The sequence below is a fragment of the Lagenorhynchus albirostris genome, chromosome 14 (genome assembly GCF_949774975.1).
Source record: "Lagenorhynchus albirostris chromosome 14, mLagAlb1.1, whole genome shotgun sequence".
Taxonomy (NCBI): Eukaryota; Metazoa; Chordata; class Mammalia; order Artiodactyla; family Delphinidae; genus Lagenorhynchus; species Lagenorhynchus albirostris.
The window spans coordinates 3,479,272-3,493,767 of NC_083108.1; positions in this window are offsets into that span (position 1 = coordinate 3,479,272).

Sequence of the window (14,496 nt, forward strand, 5' to 3'; positions counted from 1 at the left end):
CAAACGTAGCTAATTTTACTTGTACTCATTTCTGTGTGTATGTTAAGTTCTATACACTTTTACCACATGTATAGGTGCCTATTTCCACCTTCCTCCCAGCCCTTCCCCAATATCAAACCCCTAGAACCACTAACCTGTTATCCTTTTATAAAATTTTGTCTTTTAAAAAATGTTATGTAGGAGAATTCCCTGGTGGTCCACTGGTTAGGACTTTGCAGTCTCACTGCCAAGGGCCTGGGTTCAATCCCTGGTCAGGGAACTAAGATCCCATAAATCAAGCAGCGTGGCCAAACACACACACACACACTCGCACACACACACACACTCACACACTCACACACACACACACACACTCACACACTCACACTCTCTCTCACACACACACTCACACACACTCACACACACACTCACACACACTCACACTCTCTCTCACACACACACACTCACACACACTCACACACTCACACACACACACACACACACTATGCTAACGATCATGAATTAGATGTATAAGAAATTATAATTAAAATGAACTTTAAAGAATGTTATGTAGGTGGAATCATTCAGTACGGAGCCTTTTGTATTGTGGTGTTGCAGGTTTTTTCCACATAGTTACCTGGACATCATCCAAGTTCTTGTGTGTATCAGTAGTTTTTATTTCATTGGGGTGTAACAGTCCACGGTATGGATGTTCTACTTTTTGTTTAACCGTAAACTTGTTGGAGGATATCTGGGCTGTTTCCAGTTTGGGGCTAGTTTTGAAAAAAAGGGAATATTTTTGAGTATTTTTGTCCATGTTTTAGATGAACATCTTTTCATGTCTCTGAGATAACTGCTGAGATTTTCAGCTGTTGATTTGCATGGAAATTGTATGTGGAACTTAAAAAATCCTGCAATTCCATTCCCACCACCGATGCCTGAGTGAGTCGCAGCCTCACCAGGTTTGACGCCGTCACTATTTTTCATGTTGGTCTTTCTCACAGGCCGGCAGTGATTGCTAGTTGTGGCTTTAATTTGCATTTACCTGATGGCTAATAATGTTAAACATCATTTAATATGCTTATCTGCCATTTGTATCTCCTCTGCAGTGAAATGTCTATTCGTGTCTTTTGTCCATTTTCTAGTTGTGTTGTTTACATTTTTCCTGTTGAGTTGTGAAAGTTCTTTATAAATTTTAGATACTAGTCCTTTGTCGGATATGTGGTTTGCAAATATTTTCGAACAGCCTGTAGCTTTTTTCTCTTCTTCACATGAGCTTTTGAAGAGGAAAAGTTTTTAATTTTGATAAGGTCCAATTAATTTTTCTTTTTAGTGTCAAGTCTATGAACTCTTTGCCTATATCTAGATTCTAAAGATTGTCTCTTTTTTTTCTAAACGGTCTATAATTTTATGTATTACATTTAATTCTAGAATCCATTTTGAGTCAATTATTTATAGGGTGTGAGACTTAGGTTGAGGTCTATTTTTAAAAATGTGGCCTATGGTTGTCCAGTTGCTCAAATAATTTTTTGAAAAATCTATTGTTCCTCCACTGAATTGCTTTTTGACCTTGTCAAAAGTAAGTTGAGCATATGTTTGAGGTTCTTGTACTGGGTTCTCTATTCTGTTCCATGTATCTATGTGTCTATCCATTCACCGTAAGCCTTGATATCAGCTAGTTATTCCTCTTATGTTATTCTTCTTTGTCAATATTATTTTGGCTATTCTCCAGCCTGTGTCTTTTCACATAAGTTTTAGAATAATTTTGTCTATATCTTCAAGAATCTTGCTGAGATTTCAATAGGAATTGCACTAACCTATGGATCAATTTAGAGAGAAATGACATCTTACTATGTTGACTCCACTAATCCATCAACATGGTATAATTCTCCATTTATTTAGATCTTCTTTGATTTCTTTCATCAGCATTTTTTAATATGCAGCATACAGACCATGTACATGTTTTGTTAAGTGGAAACGTTAGCATTTCATTGTCTTTGGGGCATTGTAATTGGTATTATGTGTTAAATTTAGGTTTCCACATGTTCATTGCTATTATACAGAAATGTGTGTTGATCTTGTGTCCTACAAACCTGCTGAATTCACTTATTATAGATGTTTACATGCATGCATGAATTCCTTGAGATTTTCTACATAGGCAATCATTTCACCTCCAAATAGAGACACTTTAATTTCTTCTCTACCAATCTGTATGCATTTGTTTCTCTTTCTTGCCTTATCACAATGGAGAGTACTGCCAGCACTAGGTAGAATGAGAGTGGTGAGAGCAAACATCCTTGCCTTGTTTCTGATCTTAGGGGGAAAGCGTGAAGGCACCATTAAGTATTTTGGTAGCTGTAGGGGTTTTATAGATGTTCTTTATACATTCCCTTCTATTCCTAGCTTGCTGAGGGTAACTTCTAAATCATGAATGGTACTAGATTTTGTCAAATATTCTTTTTGCATCCATTGACAACTGAATAATCACAATTTTTCTTCTTTAGTTTATTAGTATGGTGGAATACTTTGATTGATTTTCAAAAAATGAACCAGCTTTGAATAACACTCCATATCCACTCTATCAATTTCTGACTTTTGATTACAATAGTCAATCCATATACATTAAGGTAATTATTGATATGTTAGAACTTAACTCTGCCATTTTATTATTTGTTTTCTATTTACTTCCTCTGGTTCTGGTTCCTCTCTTTTCTTGACTTCCTATAAGTTATACATTTTTTTAGAAATCTATATTGATTTATTTATACTGTTTTTTATCTCTTTGTTTAGTTTTTGTAGGGGTTGCTCTGGGTATTAAAATATACATATGTGACTTACCAGAGTCTACTGGTATCAACATCTTACCACCGTAAGTGTGGAAATCTTACCTCCAAGTTCCCTTTAACCTTCCACACTTTAAAATATCATTGTGTTGAGTAACAGATGGTCTTCAAATTTTTGTTTCAACCACAAAATAAGATTTTTAAAACTTTAAGGAAAAGGGTAATCTATTGTGTATGTTCATATTTCTGCTTTCTGTTGCTCATTCCTCCTTATACATGGTCCAAGCCCTTCTTTTTTTATTTCCTTTTTGTTTGAAGAACTTCTTTCATCAATATTTAAGGGTAGCCTTGCTAGCAACAAATTCTTTTGGTTTTTCTATTCTCTGAGAATGTCTTTATTTTCCCCTCATTCCTAAAGGATGGTTTTCCTGGATATAAGATTCTGGCTTCACAGTTCTCTTCTTTCAGCAGTTGGAAAGTTTTATTCTACTTTCTCTTGGCATCCATGATTTCAGATGTGCATTGGGAGAGTTCTCAGAAGGATTTTTTATTAGTATTGGGGAAAATGTAGACTAAAGGCTAATCTAAGCCTTCCTAACAAAGATAAAATGCAAAAAAGGCAGGAATTAGACTATTTCCACATAACTTTACTGCATTAAGAACAAAGCTCATGAATGTTTATGGGGGGCTTCCCTGGTGATGCAGTGGTTGCGAGTCCGCCTGCCGATGCAGGGGACACGGGTTCGTGCCCCGGTCCGGGAGGATCCCACATGCCGTGGAGCGGCTGGGCCCGTGAGCCATGGCTGCTGAGCCTGCGCGTCTGGAGCCTGTGCTCCGCAGCAGGAGAGGCCACAGTGGTGAGAGGCCCGCGTACAGCAAAAAAAAAAAAAAAAAAAAAAAGAATGTTTATAGGGATGCAGTATTATCCAGCACCCAACAGAGTGAAATTCACAATATATTGTATCCAATAAAAAAGTTACCAATCAAGCAAAACAGCAGGATAATGTGGCCAATATTAAGATGACATTTCATTCAATCAAAACTTACTCAAAACAGCATAAATGATAAAAACGATTAGTGGATAGAGATATTATGCTTAAGAAGCTGGGTATGCTTATTTTCACATATTCTTAAGAAGCTAGGTAAAGACTGGGCATATTAAATAGAGACATTGAGATTACATTACAAGCCCAAATAAAACTTCCAGGCATAAGAAGCACAGTGTCTGAAATTAAAATACAATGGATGGGATTAACAGCAGATTAGACATTGCAGAAGAAAAGAAGAGTGAACCTGAAGGCATAGTAATAGAAAAATCCAAAATAAAATGCATAAAGAGAATAGAATTATTTAAAAAATGAGAACAGTTATTGGTGTGCTGCAGGACCGCAGATGTACAAGGAACAAAGATAAGAACTACAGGTAACTTCTTGTCAGAAACAATACAGGCAGAAGGTAGTGGAAGAGCATCTTTAAAGTATAGAAAAGCAAAACAAATTTTTTTAAAGAAGAAAGTAAAGAAATAAATAACTGTCAACCTACACTCTGTACCAATGAAAATAGCTTTCAAAAACAGTGATGAAAGAAAGACTTTTTCAGACATGCATAAACTGAAAGAATCCGTCTTCAGTTCAACTGCATACAGTAACGTTAAAGGGAGTCCTTCAAGCAGAAGGAAAATAATTCCAGATGGAAATCTGGATATATCCTAGGGTTGCTCAACTGTGGCACTATTTATATTTGGGCTAGATAATAGTCTGTTGTGGAGGGATTCCTGTGCCCTGTGGGATGTTTTGCAGCATCCCTTGCCTCTACCCACTAGATGTTAGGATACTCCCCCTACCCCAGATGTCACCACCAAAGTCTCTACACATAGCCAATAGTCCCCTGGAGGGGGCAAAATTTTTCTGGTTAAGAGTCACTAATCAACTCAAAAAATGCAGACTACTGGAAATGGTAAGTATGTGGGTAAATATAAAAGACAGTTTTCTTATTATTTAAATCTCTTTAAAAGATAATTGGCTGTTTAGGCAAAAATAATAATGTAGTCAGGGATTTATAACATATGTTCAAATAATATATGACAGCAATAGCACAAGGCCAGGAGGGGAGAAATAAAACTATACTTTTATAAGATTCTTATGCTATATGTGAAGGAATAAAAATAGACTTTTATAAGTTAAAGACGGATACCATAAACTCTACAGCAACCACTAAAACATAACAAAGTGTTATAACTAATAAGCCAATAAAAGAGATAAAATAAAATGATAAAAATGCCGGAATGGTCCAAAAGAAGACAGAAAAAGACAAAAATGGAAAAAAGAATGGATGGTGTAATAGAAAACAAATAGCAACTTGGTAGATTAAAGCTCAAACATATCAATAATTACATTAAATATAAATGATCTTAACACTCCAATGAAAAGACAGAGATTGTCAAATTGGATATTAAAAAAAAACTATATTCTGCCAACAAGTAGCACTGTTTAAATATAAAAACACACAAATTGGAAAAAAGTTTTAAAATGGAGAAAGATATGCCATAACAACATTATTTCTTAAAACCTCAAGTGACTATATTAATATCAGATTTCAGATACAAGTAGGTGTCAGAAAAAAGAGTTCTCAGGGATAGTCATTTTATAATAAAGGGATCAATTCATCAGGAAGAAATAACAATCCTAAATGTTTATATATGTAGCAACTCAGCTTCAAATACATGAAACAAACACTAACAGAACTTCGAGGAGAAATAGATAAATTTGCAATTATAGCTGGAGATTTCAACACCAGTATCTCATGAATTGATAGGACAAGTAGACAAAAAATTAGTAAATATATAGAAGACTAGACCAATACTATCAATTAAGTTGACTTAATTGGTATTAACAAGAGTAGAGTACACATTCTTTCTAGTACACACAAACATTTATTGAGAGACCAAATTCTGGTACATAAAACAAAATAGGAACAGAAGAGAACTTCCTCAAACTAATAAAGACATCTATTTAAAAAGTACAGCTAAAAAAAAAAAAGTACAGCTAATCTTAGACTTAACAACAGGAGTGACTGAATGCTTTCCCCTTAATATCAGTAACAAGGGAAGAATGTCCACTCTCATCACTTCCACTCAATATTATACTGGAAATTGTAGTCGGAAAGCAATGGAAAGAAATAGAAGGGAACCAAATTGGAAAGAATGTCTTTAGTTGCAGATGACATGACAGTATATATAGAAAATTCTATAGAATCTAAAAAAGAAAAACGAAAAAAAGAGACTACTAGAATAAGTCAGTTTAGTTAGATTGTAAGATACAAAATAAATATACCAAAATCGCTTGCATTTTTATGTACAAGCAATACATATTGGAAATTAAAATGAAAAAAAATTACAATAACATCGAAGATATGAAATACTTAGGGATAAATCTGAAGAAAGATGTGCAAGATGGGTCCACTGTTCTCAGAGTTCCATGCTTTTCCAGGCTCTCACCACAAGGGTCAGTCTGGAGGGGACATGACAACACGACATCTTCTTGCTAAATGTTCCTTGGACAAAGCTTATTCCCTGACTGACTTTTCTTCCTGACCCAGACAGGCTAGGATGACTTACACGGAAGGGAAACTCAGGGCCACCTATGTCTCCTTGGGAGCCTGGCTCAGAAGCAACCTCAAAACCCAGCCACTTCCCTTGTCCTGGGCCTGTTCTCTCTCTGCTGTCCAGTGCCGTAACATGTCCCAGCTTGGAGACCCCGATCCTAGATTCAATTTCTATTCTAGGCAGGCCTTCCACTCACCCCATCCTCCATGTCCCCTACATCCACCTCAGAGACTTGGAGAGGGACTCAGGGACCATTATTCCTATTGGGGCTCCTTCAAGCCTGCTTGAGACCCCTCCCAAAAATAGAATAAGGGGGTGCAGGTCTCAATGAGTGATGACTGGAAAATAGTGAGACGCCTTAAAATTAAATATTTTTAAGAGTGTAAATTGGGTGCAGAAGAAACATCAGGTCTATTTGGATTTTCAGAGGTCAAAAATTAGAAGATGGAACCATTCTCTCCAGTCACATCTTAGAGGGAGAAGTCCTTTGAATACAAATAGGAAATGTCTTTATGCATCTCATAGTGTAGTGAGCGTGAGGAACCTCACACCCGCCACTTCCTTCACCAAGTGCTTAGCGAGGGCTGGCCGTGTGCCAGGTGCTTTTCTATGAAAAGGGATATATTTGTGAAGAAAGGAAGCAGAACCTGCCCTTGCAGACCTTAGATTCTTTAAATGATTGTTATATGTTATGCTATATATTATATGTTATGTTATATATTATATGTTATGTTATAACATATGTTATATGTTATTGGAAGCCAGGAGGCCAGAAATGTGTTTTATCCAATGTTTGTTTTGCTCATTGTTTTGAAGTGGTTACTTTTTATTTATTTCTTTATTTTTTGGCCAATATGAACATAGTACAGGGTCCCCTGTAAAGACAATTTTTAAAATTCTCACACATTATTATATATAAGATAAATAACTAATAAGGACCTACTGTGTAGCACAGAGAACTCTACTCAATGCTCTGTAATGACCTATATGGGAAAAGAATCTAAAAAAGAGTGGATATAGGTATATGTATAACTGATTCATTTTGCTATACAGCAGAAAGCAACACAACATTGTAAATCAACTATACTCCAATAAAAATAATAATAATAATAAAATACTCAAGTGTATCCTTCAAAGACCCAAATTATAATAACCACCCCCCAAAAAAATATATTTAATGTTTACTTTGTTTGACTACTTGGCCAAGACCAATAGGTTAAAGACTTACCCTTGGGGATTAAACATCTCCATAGTAAACACATCAGACAGAGGCCGACCTCAAAATCTGATCAGATCGCGAGCACGGAAATCTGGATTCAACTCTCAGCTTGGGGGAGTTCCTTTAGATCTCTGGGCTTCAGTTTCCTTATCCGTAAAAGGTCCTTGTACCAGTGCTGCCTGCAGTACTGACTGGCTGGGCGGGGCCCGCAGGTGATGTGCACAGAGGAAAAGCCGCCAGCGCTGGCTGGCCCTTCGCGCGCGAGCTTGCTCCATAACTGTGCTCCGGGAACCGTCCACAATTATGCCTGCCACAGAAAAATTATAGTGCAAGTTTTTAAATATCTATAAAATGTTAACACATACATATTGTATGTACGTTGGTGTGTCTATACATCATGTTCTGTATAATGATAATGTCGAGTTTAAAGGATATCTAGACTTGATGCCTTTCTCTGAGGCTGTTTGGGTCTCGGTGATGTTTTTAAGCTGGAGTAGCAGCTAGCAGATATTTTAAAAAATGTACTAATATAATGTTCAAAACCTGATCACAGCCTTCTGATATCCAGCTGTCCATCAGAGAACAAGTACCTCCACAGCTGACAGCATACGCGCAGCCCCAAGGGGACTCGCAGACAATATTTAGGAAGCCTTCAGAGGTCCACTTCCCCAAACCCTTCTTCTAGGGCAGAGCTGGAATTCAACACGGGGCCCTGGGGTTGGCATATGCCATCTGCCCCTCTGTTGCTCAGAAAGTGAATTATTTGAAATCGCTCTCCTCTTTACCAATAATTTTTTTAAATTATCTGCTTTTCTCACCTTGGCAGGAACAATCTGTTCCTTTTCTATTTCCTGCTAATATTATTTTGTCATATTTGGGTGAGGTAGTTATATTCCTGCATTTAGAGCTCCCCAAACTACCCGGGAATATTCCATCTCAGAACAATTTCCACTGAATTTTTGTAAAGATATTTTTTCTCTGGATCTCTGCCCTCCCCCACCCCAAACACACATTCAAATTGATTCCAATTTGGCAGGAACTAGATACCTGCATTTTGGAATGACGAATGAACTATAAAACCTAGTTTTTGACCAAAGCCTAAAATAAAGGCAAAATTATCTAAAAGTATCTCTTTTGCACCATGAAAATTATCTGAAAGTGTCTCTTTACACCACGAACTAAAGCATAAACATTTGAATCCATCTGTGTCGCTTTCTGTTCTAAATGGCACTGTTCCCTTGATTAAAAGAAAAAATATTCTTTAAACTTTATTGACGTCATTTTTTTCTTTATTTCACCAATATTCAAATTATGAAATGCGATATATCTAAAAGAGTGATTGTTAAATAAGTTAAGAATTGGGGACACAAGAGATATTTAGGGATCATTAAAATCATTCATTATTAAGATACCAGTAGGGTGTCCCCATCAGAAGAAGAATGCCATCAGATCACCACCATTGTCTGTTCCCTTTATGTATGTGAAATTGTCATAATGTCCAATCTGAATATATGTCTATGGGGGGAGAACTGACCAAGATTCTCTGTACAGCTCTTTACTGAAACCCTTGGGCCGATCATTCAAGTGGCCCTCCATGGTCCTAAATATTCGTGTTGAAACCAGCACCGACACGGAGCGTGACGTAGGTTGTAACTCTGTGTCTGTGTGCGTCCTGCCCCGTGGATTTCTCCCGTTTGCCATATGAAAACGAGGGGATGCGTCCACGGGAGATGAGAAGCTGGCCCGTAGCAGGCAGCTCCAGATTTCCACACGGAATCCACTATTTAATGTAGGTGTTCTTAACGGCTGCTTAATTAGTAAACTCAGACAATCACGCTCGACTCTGGGGTTCCTCAGTGAGGATCCCATTGTAGAAGTAAAGTTGCATCTGGTTTGCTACTGCCTGCGCGGCACCCCGTCACCTTCCCAGCTTTGGGTTATTGCGTCTTAGTGAGGGTTTTTATCTTTTTATTAGTGTACTTTTCAATCCCGAACTCCCCACATCTATTTCAGGTTTGTTTTTCCCCCAACCTTCCCCAGGCATTCAAGTCCAAGAGCCCTCGCCCTTGCCCTTGCCCAGGCCACTGTTCTTCTGCAGGTCGCCCTCCACGCAGGTCATCTATCATTCACACTGACTTCGACCCGAGCTCTGACACACTCGGTAGGTAGGCAAGGCGCTGGGGAAGCAGCGCAGTTGCTCTGCTGTCTTCAGGGACTCACACTTCACCCGCTCCAAGTGCTCTGTTGTCACTGGCTTAAAAGGCCAGACAGCTAGAATGTCCGGATAAACTCTTATCTGCTCACGACCCGCATGGCCTAAAGCCAGCAACAAATCCCATGTGTTTTCAGGAGAGGTCGCAAGGATTTCTAGGATTTGCCTCTTCCAACAGCTTAGAAAATTCTTTCACCTTCTCTTTATGTTTTAGAATTGGAAAAACATCTCACCTCAACAATAGAGAGAGAATGTAACTCACACCTAGAACCTGGAATACACCACATGTAGCGTCATTTACAAATCAGTTACCCTACAAGGCAGACATTTGCTCTGAGTTATGTTGATGTTGAGGGCTTATCTGCTCCACAGACTGGTAAACTAGTCACCATTAAATGAAGCAAGACGCCTACTTGTTTCCCTTTGCTAAAAGCATTGGTACCTTTTTTGAAGTCTAAAGCATGACGTCAGGAAGGCCTAATGTGATGTTTGATCTGTGTTTCATTAGAAAGAATACTCGGCCACACAACTAAACCTTCTAGGTGTTCAGTGTTAGATTTGCCTGGGCCTCGCTTGAGCGCTGACCTTCTGACATGATTCATGAGGTCTTAAAAACCTTTTCCTTGCCTAAAATATAGAGAGGAAATGTGCTCTGTGTCTCTCCTCCACCTCCATTCACATCTGGTGCTTTACTCATTTCCTTAATTTGATTATATTGCTTTTGCCCTTTTTTTTTTTTTTTTTTTTTTGCTGGGGAATGCTGAGTGACAATTCCAGAATGTTGGCCGTGGTGTCCAAATCTCTCAGCCCTTACAACCATCCTACGCAAACGCGTGATTTCCTCCCATGGGTCTGCGGTGTACGGACCTTGCGTTTCAACAGCTCATTCAACCAGATGGAATTCCCATGTCCTGCAGCAGGAAGTGTCCGCTATGCCCGTTACCGATGGCAGCCCAGATAAGCCAGAGTCACAGCCTTTTTTCCTCTTTGTGTCTGAGCTGGAGGGCAAACTTCGGGATTTGATGCAAATTCCTTAAAATGTCAGCCTTAAAATCATGAGGAAGCATCAAAGTCTCCTCACCACAAATATGTGAAACCAGAGATGATCAGTTTTTAGGAAGGCCGCCCTCATTCCGTGCACGTACTTTTTTAGGTACTTGGTACGAACGAGGTCTGTGTTCTCGTTTCTCCCCATTCTGCAGCTAAGGAAACTGAGGCAGAAGAGGTTAACCAACCCAGAGTCTGGTGCAAAAGTTTACACTTTTAAAGGCCTCACCAGCAGTTCAAACATCACTAAGGTTTGTGCAAAATACACGTTCTTCCAGCTCCCTCCTACAGGCTGAAAATTTAGCAGTGTTTTATTACTGCGTTTCTCTAATCATCGTGAGTTTCAACTGTGAGTTGAAAACTCCTGACACCTGACTGTGGGCTGAATTTCCGCTCGATTTAGGAACAGTGAACAATGATTGCATTTCCACTTCCTAGACTCTATTTTGTTTCAACCCATTTAGGTGGACTGTGTAATTAGACAATAAACCAGATTTCTTTGAAGACGCAATTCATCGGCAATTTTGATCCAATTTAGAATAGACACTAAATTAAGAATGAAATCAGAGTGGAAAGTTCTTCAAAATAAATGAATATTGGGGAAAAACAAGTAGCCTTTAAATAGTCAAAGACTGTAAATAGTCTTTTTTAATCTAAGTACCCGTCCACAATAACATCTGTTAAATTGAGGCCAATAGGGTTGACCACTCTCCTGGGTCTTTGGGACGAACAGTCAATAAAAATGTATTATTTAGAATTCTTCCTATAGTTTTATCCCTTGGCACAACAGCTCCAAATTTTTAAGCTGCTAATAATGCTCCAAAAATAAACCTTCCATCAGTTCAAGCTAGCACCTTTGTCTGAGAAAAAAAATAATAAATGCATTGCCGACAAGCAGTTAAAAAATCAAAACTACAGCAAGCTGAGGAAGCATCTCTATAGGGAGTCTTTGCAAATGGTAACATAAGTCCCCATGCAAATCCACTGCTGTCAGCTGTGTCACAGATGCCAAAAAAAGCAGGCACAATAAATATAGAGTATATAGATATAAAACGGCAATGATGTCACGCTGCAAGGTTTATAAGCTTCTCCTTGCTTAGAACGTGGACAATACAAAAGCCTTTAAACAATTCTATCTTCTTACAGGGTCGTGGGACATCACAAAAGCAAATATTTTTTGTTTGTGCTGCTGATGGGTTAAAAAAAATACATCTTTTTTCAAAAAAGCCACCACAGTTTGTGTTATCTGTAACATGGTATTCAAAGCCTGAGTTTTCAAAAGAGAAAAGTGGATATCAGAGTTGCCATCTGGCAGATTCCCCGTCGAAGTCACCCCGGAATCCTGGGTGTTTGTCACATTACGTCACTCGGCATCTGGGGTGCCGTCCTCTGGACCCCGCCACTGAACTTGGACCCAGAGATGTGGCGATGGCCTTCCTGAGCCTTGGGGCGTCTATCTCTCTGTCTCTGGTACCATGTCTCCTAATCACCAGCTACCAGCATCCTTCTCCCCAGCCCCTCTCCCACCACTTCCCCAGGCCCAGCGAACACTCATTCCCTTCGTTGTGTTGAGCCTCTGCTCAGCAACCTGCTGTCCACGGCAGGGTCTCTGTGCCACCCCGTCTTGGACGTCCCGTGCAGCGGGCATGCCGACCGCCCTCAGATCCCTCCTTTTTTGGAGACACATCCCGCAGCCTTGTCTCCAGGGGAGGCAGTGAAAGAAACGCTGGTCCCTCATGAACATCTATTGAAACTGATGGATCTACTGCATGGTATCTGCCAAGCTGTCATTCAAGCCAGGGGGGATTTGGACGGAGACAAGGCAAGCATTGTACAAAAGACTTCGTGATCTAGTTTATGGAGCTGCCTTGAACTCCTAGGTACAGTGAGGGCAGGAAACCTTGTTTTCTGCACAAACCACCTCGCGTCAATGGGAAAATGCACTCTGTAAGGAGCGAGTGAATATTCTCCCTTGATGTGTGCCTGAAACATGAAGAGTGAGGGGGAAATATCCCAGCTGTCTCCTGCATTGTGTGAACATATACATGCATTTAAATTACTTATATCATTACTTACAGATGTAATTGTGAAATATGTTCTTTTTGCATTCAAAATGAGGGACTGAACAGATGGTGAACGCTCAGTTTAAAGCAATATGTCCATTAAAATCACCCGTACTGTTGGTGTTTAGTGTAACAATAGCAGTGAGTTCATTATGGCAGGATGCGTATTGCTCGCACGGCGAGGAAGAGTGGTCGGGAGATGTTCAGCCTCCTGGGTGGTGCCCATCCCGTCCCGAGACAGGGCCCCTGCACCGCCGCCCGGCCACCAGTCGTGGGTTTTCAGAGTCAAATTCCAGTTGTTTTGCTTAGTCTTTTGCTTCCAAATAGGAAAGTCAATAAACAGCTGACTTTTCCCAATGCCGTGCTTCTGGGTGATTTTTTTCTCCACTCTCCAGATGTTCTGAAATGTGTAGCTCCAGATGCATCACCTCCAACAGGATAATCCCACCCGCTTCGTAAGTCATTTTCTCTCCTAATGAGCCGGGGTCAGGTGTGTGGGCTAACGGTGCATCCGAGAGGTCATCTCTCTTCTTGGGGCTCAGCAAGGACCACCAGGAAACCAGGTATCCGACGGAGGGGCTGGGGGAGTTCACTAACTTAGCTGTGGGTGAACGGACCCCACCCTGACAAAACGCTGCCTCTCATCTGCTCTCATGCACTGTTCATTACGTGAGTTTTCTTTTCAAGAAAGGAAAAGACATACCCTCAAGCCCTCCCACTCACCCCGCCATGATTTCCATTTTGGCAACAATGCCAGTGGCTCAAATGCTCTGGAAATCCATTCATAAACAAGACAGAAAAGCACTAAGTTTTCTCTGAAAGCCCAGACTGGGGAAGACAGTGGGAGAATTGGATGGTGCAACCTTGGAGAGATCCGCTGACTATACTGAGTCAGTCTCTCCACTGTTAAAAGAAGGAGTATTGGCTACTGTACCTCTCTCCTGGGCAGGAGATGATCACATGCGTTTCCTGTGCAGGGGCTGAGCTGCAAACTTCACGCCAGCAGCACACAGAGAAGCCGAGGGTGGAAAGCTTGCCGAGGGGGGAGCAGCGTATGGCCTGAGATCCTGTCGTGTAGATCTCAGAGGTGAACTGAGGGGGTTTCAGCAGTAATGGCAACTGGCCTGGGGAAGGTGGGAGGGAAGACAGAATGGCCAGGGAAGGGGGGGGCTTATGAGCCAGTTTTGCTGGGAATACCGAAGGACGGGGACACGATGAAGAATACTGGGGACAGAGGGAGCAGAGCGGAGGAGAAGCAGTCACCTTCTGAGATGAGTGTTACTGTCCACGCACCAGAGGCTCCGGAGGGTGATGAGTGTCTTTCCTTCACAGGGGAGCAGGGATTTGCGCCCAAATCTCTCTGATTCAAGCATCCATGTGTTTTTCACTATATCACACTACTTCCTCATGGCTGCAGCAGGAAAGGAGAGAAGGGAGAGAGAAACAATGGGGTCAGTTTTCATGGAGGACAGAGGACAATAGACAGATCCCTCTGAGGGCCAATCTTGTGTGTCAGTTGGGACAAAAGAGGTAGACGTGGGGGAGCGGCTGTTGGGATTGGCGTCATTCGTGGTCCTCAGCTGCAGCTC